Raw genomic sequence first — 18,513 nt, 5'->3', positions numbered from 1 at the left:
AGAAAATCGGGACGTGATAAGGTATGCCTTAAACTCGTTTCCAAGGAATACATTGTGGGCATCAATGGTAGATGCCTACAAAGTTTCCAAGGATTTATCTTCTTTAAAACTAGATGAACTTTTTAGTGAATTTGAACTTCATGAGCAGACTAATGCACAGCCTACCGAGAAAGGTATTGCGTTGGTTGCAGGTACAAGCCGAACCCGGGAACCAAGACCACGACGGAGAACCGAACCAGCATCAGAAGCTGAACCAGATTCTGACGATGAAGAAGGTGACATTACAACCGAGCTGGTAAACCTCATGAAGAAGCTTTACAAGACGAAAGGATTCGACAAAAGAGATCTAAAGAAGGCAGTAAAATCAAAGGAAGGCCCACAAAATACAAAGATGAAGTTTGAAGTTACATGCTACAGGTGTAACCAAAAAGGGCACATCAAATCCAACTGCCCTAACCTGAAGGAGGTCAAAAAGCAAAGAAGGAAAAAGGTCCTTAAGGCAACATGGGACGAATCTTCATCGGAGGACGACGACGACGAGCTCGAACAAACGAGTCTACTTGCATTAATGGCCCGGGACCAAGTCGTCGAATACGGATGCGAGAGCGAGTCTGAGGCCGAGTCAAAGCCACGGATCCGTATCCGTTTCCGAAGGACCAGACCCCGCTGTAAGTATTTCCCGGTTGAATACTTTAGTTAGCTATTTATTGCGCAAATTAGCTAAGTCAAACCTGAAAGTTAAGTCACTTCTAAAGGAAGTAAGTGTCCTTAAAGAAGTGGCTAACACCAAACCTTTACCTGACCAGAGTCAGACTGAATTACCAACTCAAGTTCAAAAACTTGAGAAAGAAAATTCAAGTCTAACAAATCAGGTTAAAAATTTAGAAAATACCTTAGAACGGTTTACTTTGGGCTCCAAGAATTTGGACTTGATTCTTGGGACACAAAGAGCCATCTACAACAGAACTGGGCTGGGATACAAAAGTAAATATAGATCTTATTTATCATTAATAAACAAACAAAGTGTTAAATCAGTCCAAGCATGGGTCTCCAAATCTAACTTGGTCAATCAAGTTGGACTTGGCCAATACTGGGTTCCGAAGGATCAAATACACTACCTCGATAGACCATATCGAGGCCATGATCCAGGGGGAGCAAGAAGAAAAACAATCCTAAAAATTTAAAAAAAAAAATTAAAATTAAATTCAAAATTAAAATTAAAATAAAATTCAAAATTAAAATTAAATTCAAAATTAAAATTAGAATTAAAATTCAAATTAAAATTAAAATTAAATTCAAAATTAAAATTAAATTCAAAATTAAAAATAAAATTAAATTCAAATTAAATTCAAAATTCGAAATTAAAATTAAATTCAAATTAAATTCAAAATTTGAACTCAATATGGAGGATCCAGACTCACTGGCACCCCCAACTAAATTACCCGGCAGGGTAGCTGAACCTAATCTACCCGAAATGGGTAAAACAAGAGTAGATCACCCGGCAAGGCAATTAAGGTTAGATTAAAACGGACTAAGGTTAACTTGAACCACAGTACTGGTGAAGTTTTTGGATGATAGTACGTTAGGGAAGCTTGGGCATCGCATGTCTAGGAAGATATGGTTTCGACCTGGTGCATTTGGCCAAGTGGAACTGACCGAAGCTACCCTTAAATGGATCCTAACTAGTTAGACCAAGGTTTAGTACTAAGCTCAATGGGTAGGACTATTTGGAAAACCTCGAAGGCATGGTTACTTTAATGAGTTCCTTGTGACTCACCATAGCCCAGAAGTTTATCCAAAGAATGCTTACTTGTTGAACCCAAAGCTAAACCTGAATCTAACACAAAGTTAACCCAAACCTTAAAATTGAATTCATCTCACAACAATTATAGGATTCCCTGATTGAAAATCTAGGTCGGGTGAGATGATTAAGATATTTTAAAAACTTAAATTTCAAAACTTAAACTTCAAAATTATTTTAAACTTAAATTTCAAAATTATTTTAAACTTAAACTTCAAAATTATTTTAAACTTAAACTTCAAAATTAATTTAAACTTAAACTTCAAAATTATTTAAACTTAAACTTCAAAATTATTTTAAACTTAAATTTCAAAATTATTTTAAAAACTTAAATTTCAAAATTATTTTAAAAGCTTAAATTTCAAAATTATTTAAACTTAAATTTCAAAATTATTTAAACTTAAATTTCAAAATTATTTTAAAAACTTAAATTTCAAAATTATTTTAAAAACTTAAATTTCAAAATTATTTTAAACTTAAATTTCAAAATTATTTAAACTTAAATTTCAAAATTATTTTAAAAACTTAAATTTCAAAATTATTTTAAAAAACTTAAATTTCAAAATTATTTTAAACTTAAATTTCAAAATTATTTAAACTTAAATTTCAAAATTATTTTAAAAACTTAAATTTCAAAATTATTTCAAAACTTAAATTTCAAAATTATTTAAACTTAAATTTCAAAATTATTTTAAACTTAAATTTCAAAATTATTTTAAACTTAAATTTCAAAATTAGTTTAAACTTAAATTTCAAAATTATTCAAAACTCCTTCAAAAAATTTATCTCTAACAAGTTTACTTCAATTTAACTATCATGAAATCCATTAAAACAATTCAACCACTTACTATGTAGGAATTGGATCAATGGATGCTGGATAGTGGCTGCTCCAGACACATGACTGGAGATAAATTGAAGTTTACTAAACTAACGTACAAGAACTTAGGATCAGTTGCATTCGGTAACGAAGGTCAACTTAAGGTAATCGGAAGAGGTAATATTGAACTCAACTCCGATTTTATTATTCGAAAAGTCCTGCTAGTTGAAAATTTCAAGTTTAATTTATTAAGTATAAGTCAATTGTGTGATAGCGGATACTTAGTAACTTTTGACAAAACCAGGTGTTTAGTTAAAAACCTTGAAAATCCTGAAATCTTACTTAAGGGACTTAGGATAAATAATATGTATTCAATTAATCTACCGACATCCTCAAAAAGGTGTTTTCTAACACAAGAAGAGGAAACTGATTTGTGGCACAGAAGATTGTGTCACACTCACACTAGACTCATTTCAAAAATGAGTCATAATGGTTTGGTTAAAGGTTTACCAAAACTAAAATTCATTGAAAATTCTATCTGTAATGCGTGTCAACAGGGAAAACAAACTAAGTCAACACACAAATCAACAAATCTGGAAAGAACCAGCTCCTTACTTGAGCTCCTTCACCTTGACCTATTTGATTCACATGGAGCTAAGTCACTAAGCAAGAACCAGTATTGCTTAGTAATAATCGATGACTACTCTAGATTTTCATGGGTAAAATTCCTAAAAACTAAAGATGAAACCTATGAAATATTTAGTAACTTTTGTAAATTAATAGAAAATGAAAAAGATACTAAAATTAAAAGAATAAGAAGTGATCACGGAGGGGAATTTGAAAATCATAAATTTACCCAATTTTGTAAAATAAATGGTTATCAACATGAATTTTCATGTCCTAGAACCCCTCAACAAAATAGTCTGGTGGAACGTAAAAATAGAACTCTACAAGAAGCCGCAAGAACCATGTTAAATGAATATAATTTAAATCACCAATTTTGGGCAGAAGCAATAAATACTGCAAATCATATTCAAAATCGAATCTTGATCAACAAATTTCACAAGAAAACCCCTTATGAACTATATTATCATAAAATTCCTAACTTAAATTATTTAAAAGTATTTGGATGTAAAGTTCACATTTTAAATACTAAAGATTATTTAAGAAAATTCACACCCAAATCTAACAAAGGAATATTTTTAGGATATTCCTCAAACAGTCGAGCCTATAGAGTCTACAATCAAAACACCCTAAAAGTTGAAGAAACAACTAATTTAATATTTGATGAAGAATATAATCTACCAAATGAGAATGTTGAAGTTGACCCAAGAAATATAGAAGATGATGAAATTCAACCAAATCTTAATATACCAGAGGAACCAACCCCTGACCCACTTATCAGACCAACTAGGGTCAGTACCTCTCACCCATCTGATCAAATTTTGGGTGATCCAAATCTAGGGGTAAGAACTAGATCCTCCTATAGAATTCACAGTCAGATTGCCCTAATTTTTAAAATCGAACCAAAAACAATAGAAGAAGCACTACCTGACCCGGACTGGATCATAGCTATGCAGGAAGAGTTAGCCCAATTTGAGAGAAATCAAGTCTGGGAACTTGTATCTAAACCCTCAAATAAATCAATAATCGATACAAAATGGGTATTTAGAAACAAGCTAGATGATCAAGGAGAAATAATTAGAAATAAGGCTAGGCTTGTAGCTAAAGGATTCAGCCAAGTTGAAGGTTTGGACTATGATGAAACCTATGCCCCAGTAGCTAGACTCGAATCCATTAGAATGCTGTTAGCCTATGCAGCAAACAAAGGATTTAAACTATACCAAATGGATGTCAAGTCAGCATTCTTAAATGGATTTATTAAGGAGGAAGTATATGTAAGCCAACCCCCAGGATTTGAGGACTTAGGATATCCTAATCATGTATTTAGGTTAAAAAAGGCCTTGTACGGACTTAAACAAGCCCCTAGGGCATGGTATGAACGATTGTCAAATCACTTAATATCCAAAGGTTTCAACCAAGGTCAAATAGATCCAACTCTATTTGTAAAATCGAGACAAAGACATCTTCATAGCTCAAATCTATGTTGATGATATAATTTTGGATCAAATAACTCTAAATTTTTAAAAGAATTCACTAAATTAATGGAAAATGAATTAAATGAGTATGGTTGGTGAACTTAATTTTTTCTTAGGCTTACAAATAAAACAAACTAAAGATGGAATATATATTTATCAAACTAAATATGCAAAGGAATTAATTAAAAAATTCTGCATGGAAAATTCAAAAATAATAAATACACCAATGGCAACCAACATTAACATAGACTCTGACCCTGAAGGAAAACCAGTAGATCCAAAGTACTATAGGAGTGCCATAGGAAGCCTGCTTTACCTAACTGCAAGCCGACCCGACATATTATTTGCAGTTGGTATGTGCGCAAGATACCAATCTTGTGCAAAAGAGTCACATTTAACCTATGTTAAAAGAATACTTAGGTACATTAAAGGTACTCTAAATATAGGACTCTGGTACTGTAACGACCACCCTTCTTACTACTACTATTCTCTAAGGATGACCGTTACTTAACTACTAACTCTACTTAACCGGTGTGATTAAAAATCACGTGGAAACCCTATCGAAAAATTTCGACAGAACCTCCCCTGTACCGGTGACCATAATCATTAATACATAACATAATATACACAGCCACAGGCGGCTGGAACACATATCAAGCACACAAAAGGAATAACATCACCACGCAGTTTAATGAAATCAAATCATGCAAGCAATGAATAGAGGAAACAAAATAAAAACATACAATTAACTAACAGCGGAAGACTAAATGACTCATCTAATACATTCTTAAGAAATGACAATCTTAATAAATTCCTAAACTAAGTCCCAAGGCTTCCATAGTCCTGGCATCACACACCATCCGCGCCACCTTGTCGCCTTCCTTGCTAAATCTTCTCTTTTCCTTTATCTGCAGTAAGAGGAAGTGTAGTCTATAAGCAAAATTTGCTTAGTAAGCGCTATCTAACTCACAAAAACTCGATATGCATGTGTATAAATAAAAACATGCTAAAACTGAATGTTAACATGTAAAGCTAAACATGTAAAACTACTCATGCTCTTCTAATAGCAAAGAACAGTAAGCTAATCTAAATAACATGCTAGCATAAAAGGGGACTAAACTTACTGAATTCTAAACACCTTCTGAATCTTATTCCACTTGTTTAAAGACTTATTCTTTAATACTTTATACTTATGTAAAACTCGTTTTACTTATTCAAAAACTTATACTTATAATACTTCAAAATAATAATGATCTTCTTCTTGGGCCCGGCAACTGTACTTTTACTTTTGTAACGACCCGACCCATTCGACGGCCCATTTGGCGGCCCATTTGGCGACCCTATGGTCGTCGACCGTCGACCGTCGGCCGAGCCGTTACTACTAGGTTATCTAAACCTAGGGACGACTATGGGAGCCCAGCCCAAGGACAGAGAGTCCAACACAGTGCCACTGATAAAAGTAAAATACTTGTTATCTTTTAATACTTCTATATAATGCCTCGGCATTTTCTTTAGCACCTTGTGTGTCAAAATCCCTAAAGTCTTGACTTTGGGATCTACTTAAGGCCTTGGCCTTCTTCTTTCTTTTCTTTATCTTTCTTATATTTTCCTTATAAAAGAATGCTTCTTACAAAACTGAAATGTTTAAACAAATTCTAACACTGCAATGCTTAGACAAAATCTGCATACAAGTTTAAACAGAAATCTGCATATCAAGCTTATCTAAAATCTGCATACTAAGCTTAACAAAATCTGCATACTAATACTTTATAAAATTTACATTGATCAACATATAAATCTCTTTTCTCGTTTTCTAAACTAAGCTTCTATTCTGAACTTATTACTTGCATATCTAAACCTCTAGCTCAGATTTAACATAAGAAAATTATCTAAACCTCAAACTCAGATTTTACATAAGCAAATTCTGGAATTGCAACTACACTACTCAAACAATGGCTCAAACTACAATCCGAACACAAAGCAAGCTATAATCTGCTGGAATTTAAAAGAAAACCCATGTAAAACTTGTTCAACAATATGTCCTCAACCTGCACAAGTGATCATGATGAAATTCCAGCATTACCTAAAGTTGTTCACAAAAATTCTAGCATACATAAATCTGAACACTAGATTTCAGCATTTACTAGATTCCAACGAGCATAAACATGTTCCTAGAGAAAATTCTAGTAATACTAAGTTGTGCTCATAACTCACATGTTTCGAAAACCAAATCTGCATTAATTCTACATCAGATAGGTAAGGAACCTAATATCAAATCTGCATCCATGTTAAACATAACAATCCCTAAACTAACTGATCATGCTGTTAAACCTTAAAGCTAAAGGAAATCACAATACTAGGCTTACAAGAGCTAACTATAGATTTAACAAGAGCTAACTACAGATTTAACACAACCTTAAAGATAAATTATGGATCATACTGCTACATCTTACTGAGGAATCCAATTTCTGCATCAGAAACTAAACCAGCCACAACTTAATACCCTCAAAACCGAATCTGAACTACAATGGAAGCAAAGAAAACAAACCCTTTTCCCTTTTCTTTGAAGCATACGGCAACAAACATATCCAAAAACTGAAACGCAAGAGAATTCAAGCAAAGCTTCGGAAACCAGGAGAGGAATACAAAATATGCGTCGGAGCTATCTTACTGCAGGTGAGTAGCAACTTACCTCTTGTTCTAGGACTTACAGCCAAAGAAGGTGGCTTCTAATACTTCTAGGGCTTGCGGAGGACTCAAGCTCTCGGCAACTCCTTCACCTCCACTTGTTCTCCTCGATAAGGTGATCATAATGGTGAAGAAATCTTCGGAGAACGCCCTCGCCGGCCGCCGGAACGCCCCTTACTTGCTGCTGCGGTTTCGCCCGACGAGAAGCGCCGACGCGAGCGTGAGAGAGGAGGGGAAATTTTGGTTTCGGCTAAAACCTAAGTTCTCCTTTTAATACTCTCATATTTCTGTTAACTAGTACTACTTAAATATATTTCGATATAGATTTAGTTAAGAAAAGTTCGGCTGGTCTGTTGGTGGGCTGCGTTCTGCTTAAAGCCCAACTCGTGGGATCGAATCCCAGCTGCAACCATTTTATTTCCTATTATTTTACTGTTTCTAACTATTACTTAAATATATATCGCTCCATATATGATTAACAAAACGAGCATAGCTCGGCTGGTCGGCTGCGTCCGGTTAAAACCTGGTTCAGGTCCGAGGTCTTGGGTTCAAAACCCAGCTTTAACACTTTTATTTCTTATTTTTTTTTAAACTTCTTTCTATTGGTAAAAATACCAAACGAACTCCAAAAAATTGCATAAAAATACTCTATAAATTCCTAAAAATCTCTAGAATTTTTCTAAAATATTTCTAGATTTTAATAAGGACTTTTAGGACTCCAAATCGTGAAATTTGGGGTGTTACAGGTACCCTAGAACTTGCACCTTTGACCTTCTTGGCTATTCTGACTCGGATTACGCCGGATGCAAGTTAGATAGAAAAAGCACAAGTGGTAGTTGTCAATTTCTAGGACAATGCCTAGTAAGTTGGTCAAGTAGAAAGTAACATTGTGTGGCTTTGTCTACCACTGAAGCTGAATATATAGCCTTAGGTGAATGCACATCTCAATTGCTTTGGATGATGCACACTCTTAAAGATTATCAACTGAACTATCATAACACAAAAATCTCAATTGATAATATAAGTTCCATAAATTTAACAAAAAACCCAATTCATCACTCAAGGACTAAACATATAGAAGTGAAGCACCATTTTGTAAGGGATCATGTAGCTAAGGGTGATATTATACTCAACTATGTTGAGTCAAAATCAAATCTAGCTGACATCTTCACAAAACCCTTACCTGAACTTGAGTTCAGCTCACTTAGAAGACAAATAGGAATGTGTTGGGTAGAATAGACAATGTTTTAAAAAAAAAAAAAAAAATTGGTTATGATTTGCTTTTAAAAATTTCTAGGAAAATACTTATTTCAAAATTCCAATTTCTTAGAATTTTCAAAAATTCTGGATTTAGCTTAGGCTTTCCCCTAGATATCATGTACCCCTAGATTAAAGCCAGAGCATCTCACAATCACCTAGGTATACCTTGCTTGTGTTTGACAAACTTAGAATGGCGTGAGGTGCATAGGGTACAGCCTGGACTCAGGAATGCTTATATTTGTGCATCAATATGAGTCTGGGCGTTAAATATGCAATAAACATTAATCAAGTTAAGTTCTCCAGCTCTAGTCAAGTCTACCTGGATCAAATTAACTCAACTTGACTAACCATGTGAAAGATACTACCCTCTAGGCAATCAGCAAGTAGCTAAAGGTTAGACAATTGGGAAAAGTGTGTTTCAATGTTTTTAAGCATGATTGTACTTTAAGGTTCTAATCAAATTACTTTACCTGATTATTTCAAGGCTCTGATACTTAATCAAATTAAACTCAATAATTTAATTTGACTCATGCTTGGACTAGCAAACAAACTACTGCTACTCCCTGTGTCCTAAAAACTATTTTTTAATATCAAAGTTTCTTCAAAATGCATATTCAAAACTTAATTACAGTTTTTCAAAACTTGTCCATGTAATTGAGTATTCAAATATTTTCAAAACTAGTCAACTCTTTATAACGTTTTAAAGTTTTCAAGTGATCTTATAACTTCTAAGCAAATCCCTTTATTGAAAATTCAAATACTCATATTTTCAAACTTAGTTAATTTTAAGACTATTTCAACTAGACTTAGTTAGATTGTACTCTAAACTTAGCTATTTGGCAAAATATTGTCTCAATACAAATCATTTTGAAGCTAAATATATAGCTAAGTACTTTCAAAATTTGGCAATCGAAGAAGAAAATTTATTGTTATCCCTCTTTGAAAATTTTCCTTCAGAAAAATACAAATCTACTTTCAAACTGGTTTATTTTTGATATATGGCAAAGGGGGAGAGTAGGTAAATTAAAGTTAAAAGAAAACTCAAAGTAATTAATAAAAGGAGGGCTTTTATTAAGGGGGAGTCTAATATTACCAAGTTAAAAGTTTCCAGCTTAACTGTTATTGACTTTTATTAAGGGGGAGTTTAATATTACCAAGTTAATAGTTTCCAGCTTAACTGTTATTGCATTTGAAGTTTATTTACTTAAGCTTGGTTTACTTTATGCATATGTTGTTTTTTTTTCTTAACTTTGAATTACGTATTGCCATAATCAAAAAGGGGGAGATTGTTGGTGCGGGAAGCATCCGACGATCGAACCTAAGTTTTGATAATGGCAAAGGATTCAAAGTTAAGGTGCTTTGTTTTCTGACAGCTTTGGCTGAGTGTTTCAGGAAAGTCCTAACTGCGGTTAGGCAAGGTAAAACCCTAGGGGGTGGTAACCCTAGGTCATAGGGGGTGGTAACCCTATGCGGAAAGCCTTGGCAGGTCGATGGCTTCAGGCAAAAGTCCTAGGGGGTGGTAACCCTAGGTGGAAAGTCCTGGTGTCGCGAACCAGGTGAAAGTCTGAACTGGCCGGTGAAGCGGATGTTCAGCAGAAAGTCCGGGAGCATCGAGTGCCGAGCAAAAGTCCAGTCGATCTGGAGGATCGTACTGGCAACAGGTAAATCTCCTGAGTGGAGTAGGTGAGGACGCGTTCCCCGTAGAGGGAACAGTAGGCGTCGGGTCGACCTAGGTTCAGACCCGGACAGTCCGGAGACTGTCATAATTTCATATTCATACTATTATTTTGTGTTAACTTTGTGTTGCAGGTATTTTTGGATTAACATACTTGCAGGTACCAAAAACACAAAGAAGAACTCGGATGAACAGTGTCCGAGGCGCCTCCATGGAGCTTGGAGGCGCCTCGGGTGCGAGCCAGGAAAAGGCCAGCGCAGCAGACTGGAGGCGCCTTGAATGGAGTTCAAGGCGCCTTGGACCGGAGGTTGAAGGCGCCTTGGATAGGCTGAAGGCGCCTTGAACCAGATAGAGTTCGACCAGGTCAGTGCTGATCCACGGGGGTGACTCGGCTCGTTCAAGGCGCCTTAATGAATAGTATAAGGCGCCTTGAACCCCCTTTATAAGGGGTCTCGACCAGCAGCTTCAAATATCTTCTTCCAAGTGATTCAAGTGCTACGTGCTGCTCCAAACGACGTTCCGAAGTGCTGCTACTTGTGCCCGACGACCAGGAGCTCCGAATCTTCATTTCTTTGTCGTTGGTATAATTATTTACTGTCGTTTATTGTACTTCAACTTGTAATCGTTTATCGAGCTTATAGTTGTTGCCCACCGGAAGCGATCAAGGATCGTGGGCCTTCGAGTAGGAGTCGCCTTAGGCTCCGAACGAAGTAAACGACCGTGTCTCTGTGTTTGTGTTTATTTACATTTTCCGCTGCTTTAATTACTCTACGAACGTTTTACGATTCCGATAATCGAACGAAATAGCCGCGAGCGCTATTCACCCCCCCCTCTAGCGTGGTTTCGATCCAACACAATTCCCATCATTTCCCATTCACATATTATTCCTTATCCTCGTGGTTATCATACATAATTTTATTTCTATCCTTTGTAAGAGGTTTAAGGTTCAAACCTTCACCTCTTCTTTTATTTCTCTTATTTCTTTTTTGTTTTTTATTCTTCTAACTTTTAGGCTCTTAAGCAAATAACACCCATATACTCATTTTATAATTTGTGGGTGTTACAGTACCCCATAACTCATAGAAAGTTCATCCTCGAACTTAAAATAGCTCTGGATAATTTTGTTTCATATCATCTTCTCGTTCCCACGTGGCTTCTTCGAACTGTTGATTTTGCCATAGGACTTTTACTAAGGGTACTTCTTTGTTCCTTAGTCTTTTGACGTCTCGATCCAATATCTGAATTGGTCGGCTCTCGTAGGTTAGGTCCTCTTGCACTTTTACCGTCTGTGGTTCGATCACTTGGCCCGTGTTCGGAATACATTTCTTCAGCATAGAAACGTGGAACACGTTATGAATGGCTGACATCGCCTGAGGCAGCTTTATTTCATATGCTACCTTGTCGATTCTTTTCAGAACCTGGTATGGTCCCACATAGCATGGGCTTAGTTTTCCCTTCTTTCTGAACCTCATCACTCCCTTCATAGGGGCTACCTTGAGGAATACTGAGTCTCTGACACTGAATTCCAATGGCCTTCGTCGCTTATCCGCATAATTCTTCTGTCGACTTTGAGCAGTTTCTATTCTTTGGCGGATATTTTGTATGACACGGGTGGTGTTATCGATAAGCTCCGTTTGAAATCCCATTTCTTTCTTTTCTCCGCCTTCGTACCAACATATAGGTGATCTACATTTCCTACCATACAGAGCCTCGTAGGGTGCCATCCCAATAGTAGCCTGGTAGCTATTATTATAAGCAAATTCTGCTAAGCATAAATATCGGCACCAGCTTCCTTTGAAGTCCAAGGCACAAGCCCGTAGCATGTCTTCTAGCACTTGGTTCACCCTCTCTGTCTGTCCGTCGGTTTGAGGGTGGAAGGCAGTACTGAATAATAGCTTTGTACCAAGAGCCCTCTGAACACATTCCCAAAAATACGAAACAAAACGACCATCTCTGTCAGAGATGATGGTCTTAGGGACCCCATGTAGTATAATAATTTCCTTGATATATAATTGAGCCAGCTGCTCAATTGAATGAGTCATCTTAATTGCCAAGAAGTGGGCGGATTTAGTTAGTCTATCCACGATTACCCATATAACGTCGTAGCCGTTTGTTGTCTTGGGTAATCCTGAAATAAAGTCCATAGAGATATCCTCCCATTTCCATTCCAGAATTTGGACAGGCTGCAGTAATCCTCCAGGCCTCTGGTGTTCTGCTTTAACCCTCTGACAGGTCAGGCAGGCACTAATGTACTGAGCCACATCTCTCTTCATACCGGACCACCAGAATTTCTTTTTCAAATCTTGGTACATTTTGGTGGATCCCGGATGCATTGCATAAGGCGTTGAATGAGCTTCTTCTAATATCTTCCTTCGCAATTCAGGGACCTCAGGAATACATAATCGATCTCTGAGGTATAATATTTCGTTGTCCACGGTACGAAATCCATCATTCTTTCCCTCTAAGATCTCTTGTTTAATCCTTTGGAGGCTTTGGTCACTGGTTTGCCTTCAGTATTTAATAAAACTTTAGTGTGTTGGCTAGATATAAGCGGCTGACCTGTAACAATGGTAGAGGCGTTCGCCGCATCTTCACTAGTAATCGCAAAAACCCTGGCATTAGTCGTCGCTGGCGGGGCTTCCAATCTCCCTTGGCTGATCGAAGTCCCTTCTATAGCAGTTTGCATCTGGTGTAGCTGTGAAGGGGCACCCCTGTTCTGGTTGTTCTGCTGGAATGGTGCTTGCAGCTAAGTAGGACAGTCTCTGGCCAAATGCCCTTCCTGTCCGCAATTATAGCACTTTCTGGTACCTTTGTGACACAATCCGGTATGCAGCTTCCCACAAATAGAACACTGTGGGTATCTCGGTTGCTTATTTACTGACCCACTTTTTGCATTGTCCCACTGATTTCTTTTTCCGGTAGAAGTTCCTTTCCAGCCTGTTTTGGTATTCTGGGGTTTCTGTCCCTCGGCTCGTGTCTGACCTTTATTCTCCTTCATTGCTTTCCGATAATGCTCTGTAATCAGTGCACTGCTGACTAATTCCTCTGTGGTCTGCGGTCTATTAACTCCGCCGGCCACGTTCAGTGCTATCTCGGGTCGAAGCATCTTCAGCATCAGTCTGACCCTTTCTCTCTCTGTACGCACTAATTCAGGACAAAGGCGTGCTAGACGGTTGAAGCGCTTTACTGCTTCGTTCACTGATAAGTCACCTTGCTGGAACTCGGTAAACTCGTCGTAATGCCGGTTCATCACTTGCGTATGAAAGAATTCTTCGAAGAACTCTGTCTCGAAGTCCGTCCAATTCATCAGATTAATTTGCCTCTTTGCTTTAACTCTTTCCCACCACATTCTCACATCTCCGGAGAAGCAGAAAGATACACATTTGATCTTCTCTGATTCAGGCCAGTCCAGAAGTTCCACTGTGCTTTCTACTGTCTTGAACCAGGCTTGAGCATCCCACGGCTCGCAAGTACCCGAGAAGTTCTCCGGTTTCAGCCTCAACCACTGTACCAAATAGGTCTCCTGTCGAACCACTGGGGCAGGGGCTACTGGTGGTACTGGTGCAACTAGTGGCACAATGGGCACTGCCTTCTGAACTACTTGTGGGGTGGTAGGGGTTCCTTGTTGACCCATCAAGGTCGTGATCAGCTGTTGTTGTTCCGTGATCTGGCGTTGAAGGTCGGTGACTACCTGAGTCAGATCTGGTGGATTTACTGCCTCCTCTGCTCGGGTAGTACGTCTCCTAGCCATGCTTATCTTCATTAAACAACAACAAATTATCGTTATCCCTATTTGCCGTCATAAGGTTGTTACTATTCCTATCCTATCATCATGCATACCTATCCTAATTCACAATATAAGTAAACATGCAGAATATTAGAGCATTAGCAAAAATTAAATTGAACTAAATCAGAGAATAAGTAAACAGGCAAAATATTAAAGCATCAAAATTAAATTAAATCAAGAATAAGTAAGCATGCATAATATTAAAGCATATAAAACAAAATTTTACATTAAGCATATAAAATCTTACTTGGAGCGGCAGGATAGAGGCTTGACATGTGTGTAGTGGAAAGGCTAACCTGGCTCTGATACCAAACTGTAACGCCCCGCCCCTCCTGCTAAGGCGACGGGGGTTACTTGCTACACATACATACTTAACACAGCGGAAGTCTTACTTAGAGAATTTTTTTTTTTTTTAAAGAAACCTTTTCTTACTTAGAAGTTCACCATAGACATAAAAGAACCACATGGCATACCGATCATATTTTTTTTTCTGAGTCTTAATACCCAAACACATGCTTAAGGTCATGGAGTCTTAAAGTAGAAACATTAACATGGTAAATTTCTTATTAGACAAAAGCAGGTCTTCTCTTTTAGCCAGTCCACTACCGCACACATCCTTCTAGCCCCTCCTATTGCTCCCCTAGTACATCCATTCCTTTCCTTTACCTGTGGTACAAGAAAGTAAGCTGTGAGCACTCATGGCTCAGTAAGTTCCTTTCCTACTCACAAAAACCGTAAAGCATATCGAATTCACAAGTCATAAGGTATAAAGGCAATTTTAACATATCAAGCAGCATATCATGGCATATCATAACATAACATAAAGTATCATGGCATATTTTAACATGATCATCGATTGTATTCTGTCATAGCATAACATCATCATAAATATCATGGCATAATCATAAAGCATAAGCAAGGTAAAGTCCTAAACATATATCATGTAACATATGCAACATGTCTTTTGAAAACTTATAATATACATACTTAAACATAATCTCAACATAATTAGGGCCCCGACTTGTACCACATACATAAATGCGCGCATCCTATGTAGGTCCAAGGTAGCAAGTCTTGAACCTTACAAGGCATACATACTAGGTTCGTTTCTTAGTCCATCTACCTAGGGGCACTTAGGAGCCCATCCCTAACGAGGCCCGTTTCTTAGTCCATCGACCCCGGAGCGCTTATGGAGCCCACCCTTGGTACAAGCCATACATAAAGTAAAGTAGCATGTCTTACATATCATAGTTCATATCATTTCATGCATATCATATTTCTTAACATATCATAAAACATGTATATTTGGGCACACAGCACATGCATGAATCATAACATACATCATGAACATATCACTTATCATAAAGCATGTATATTTGGGCACACAGCACATGCATGAATCATGGCATACAACATGAACATATCACTTATCATATCATAAAGCATGCATATTTGGGCACACATCACATGCATGAATCATGGCATACAACATGAACATATCACTTATCATATCATAAAGCATGCACATATGGGCACACAACACATGCAGGAATCATAAGCTTGCATAATGAACATATCATTTTATCATATCATAAAGCAAGCATAATTGAGCACATAACACATACATGGGTCATAAGCATACATAAAAGAACATATCACCTATCATGAAAAGACATAACCATTCATGGAATTATTAGATAACATCTCTTGATTTATTCATAGCATGTGAGGTACATCTAGGTCACTAGACCCATATGGCCGAAAGTCTTAAGTAGAGGCATGATCTCTAGACAACATACAAACATAAAAATCTCATGATATCTTCATATACTAGCATAAGAAAGGTCATGAGCATGTTAACCTAAAATTTTAAGCCCTCCTAGGTCTCTAATTCTTTCTTGGCCGAAACCTTTCATGAGGAGCAATCAAGTTCTAAGCAACATGCAACATGTAAACCCTAAACTCATATCATATCATTTTTCATGAGGAACTACTAAAGCATATTTAGTTTGGGTTCTAAGTTCCTTAAGCTCCCAAACCTACCATGGCTGAACCCTAACATGTCTCCTTCTAGGTTACAAGTAGCATGGAAGTGTTGAACTTAGGCCAATATCATATACATTTTCATGAGCAACAACATAAGCATATTTGTTTAAATTTCAAACTTCCTAGACCCCCTTAACTCAAGGTGGCTGAAACCTATAACTCATGGGATTAGTTTTTTTTTTTTTTAGTGGCATAAGAGCATGGTAACCACAACTACATTTCATAGCATATATCACAAGACATCATAAGCATATATAAGTTGGGTTCTAAGTCTTCTCTAGGCTTTTAAACTTGTAGTGGCCGAAACATATAAATCATGGAACTAGATTTTTAGTGACGTAAGAGCATGGGAATCACAACTACATTTCATAGTACTTATCACAAGATCATCATGAACATATGTAAGTTGGTTTCAAAATTTCTCTAGGCCTTTGCACTAGTGTTGGCCGAAACCTAAACAAGTATGAACTAAATTTCTAGTGGCATAAGAGCATGGAACCACAACTACATTTTATAGTACTTACCACAAGAAACATCATGAACATATACAAGTTGGGTTCTAAGTTTTCCTAGTCCCATAATCTAAAGGTGGCCGAAACATGTGAGTTAGGTTTTTGTTTTTCATATAGTCTAGAAGCATGGAAACCCTACACAATTTTCATGGCATCATAACAAGGAATAACATGAGTAAACTTAGTTAAAAATCTACACATACTAGCTTTAGAACTTAGTGTGGCCGAAAGTTTCATGTACTCAAAAATTCTATGTAACAAGCAACCATAAAAACATCAACTAGTTTCATATTATTTTATCAAGAAGGTCATAAGCCTCCTAGCCTTGGTTTAAACTTTCCTAGATTTCAAGTCTCATCATAACCGAACCTTTATAAGCATGAAATAAGATTCATAACTAACATACAATCATGACATAACATTTTAGCTTCATACCTTGTCCTAGGAAAAATCTTAGCATGCTTAGTCCTAGGTTTAAAGCTCTCTCTTAGGGCTTTACTTCTTACATGGCCGAATATTCATTAGCATGGTAATGGAGTTTCAAACAATATACAAGTAATAGAAAAGTTAACAACATCATTATCATAGGGTACATAACATAAGAATAAGGAAACATGCTTAGTTTGAGCCTTAAACTTACCTAGTCTTCTTGTTCATGCTTGGCCGAGAGTCTAAAGCTTATGGATCTAAGTTTTCATCATTTATTCTAACATGGAAACCTTAGATTAATCTCTTACATAAAATACATATCACAAGAAAAATAGTAAGCATATCTAGTTACAACTTTCTTAAACTCTCCTTCTTGTTTTGGCCGAATTTTCTTAAGGCAAGTCCTAGGTTTTTAAGTGATCTAACTCCATGAAAAACCATACAAACTATTGTACCACAGGTGAGGGGAAGCTTACCTAGTGTTTACTTGTTAATCCTTAAAGAAATGGTACCCTTGGTGAGGAGGAAGTAGGGAGCTTCTTCTTCTAGCACTCCTTTCGATTTCTCTTGCTTGGAAGGGTACACCTTGAAGACTCCTTCTTGTAGTTTAGTTTTCTCTTAGGGAGAAACCTAAACTTGGCTTGTGGAGATGAGGGAGGAGGCTTCTAGTTTCGGCAATGGTGAGGGTGAAGGAAGAAAATGAAATCCTTTTCTTCCTTTCCTTTTTATGCTAAGTGGGTGGAAGTTACAAAGATGAACTTTGCTTCCCTTCCTCCTTAATTCATGCATGTATTTTTCTAATGAGAATATGTCCTCATTCCTTCCCCTTAACTCTTCTCTTCATTATCCTCTTAAACCCCACGAAAATAGAGAAGGAAAGGGAGAAGACAACTTGTCTTTTGCTACTCCTTTTCTTAACCAAGAGGTAAACAAGAGGAAGAAGGCTACTTGATTTTTCTCTTGTTCTCTCACTAAATTTTATCTTTACTTTTAACTACAATTCCCATCATTTCCCATTCACATATTATTCCTTATCCTAGTGGTTATCATACATAATTTTATTTCTATCCTTTGTAAGAGGTTTAAGGTTCAAACCTTCACCTCTTCTTTTATTTCTCTTATTTCTTTTTTTTTATTCTTCTAACTTTTAGGCTCTTAAGCAAATAACACCCATATACTCATTTTATAATTTGTGGGTGTTACAGATACTCCTCTAGAAGTATCCACACGGACTCGTAGGTGGAGAAAAACACACAAAGAGGTGTGCTAGCACCTATGTGTGGTTCGGCCATGTTGAGGAGGAGAGGGAGAGGGAGAGCTTGAGAGGAAGAAGGAAGAGTGAATGCACTTGAATGAAAATTCATTCATCCACCTCACTATGTGTGGCCGGCCACTATCA

The sequence above is a fragment of the Zingiber officinale genome, chromosome 3A, assembly GCF_018446385.1.
Source record: "Zingiber officinale cultivar Zhangliang chromosome 3A, Zo_v1.1, whole genome shotgun sequence".
Lineage (NCBI taxonomy): Eukaryota > Viridiplantae > Streptophyta > Magnoliopsida > Zingiberales > Zingiberaceae > Zingiber > Zingiber officinale.
The sequence above is the reverse complement of the archived record's forward strand: the minus strand, read 5'-3'. Positions refer to the sequence as shown.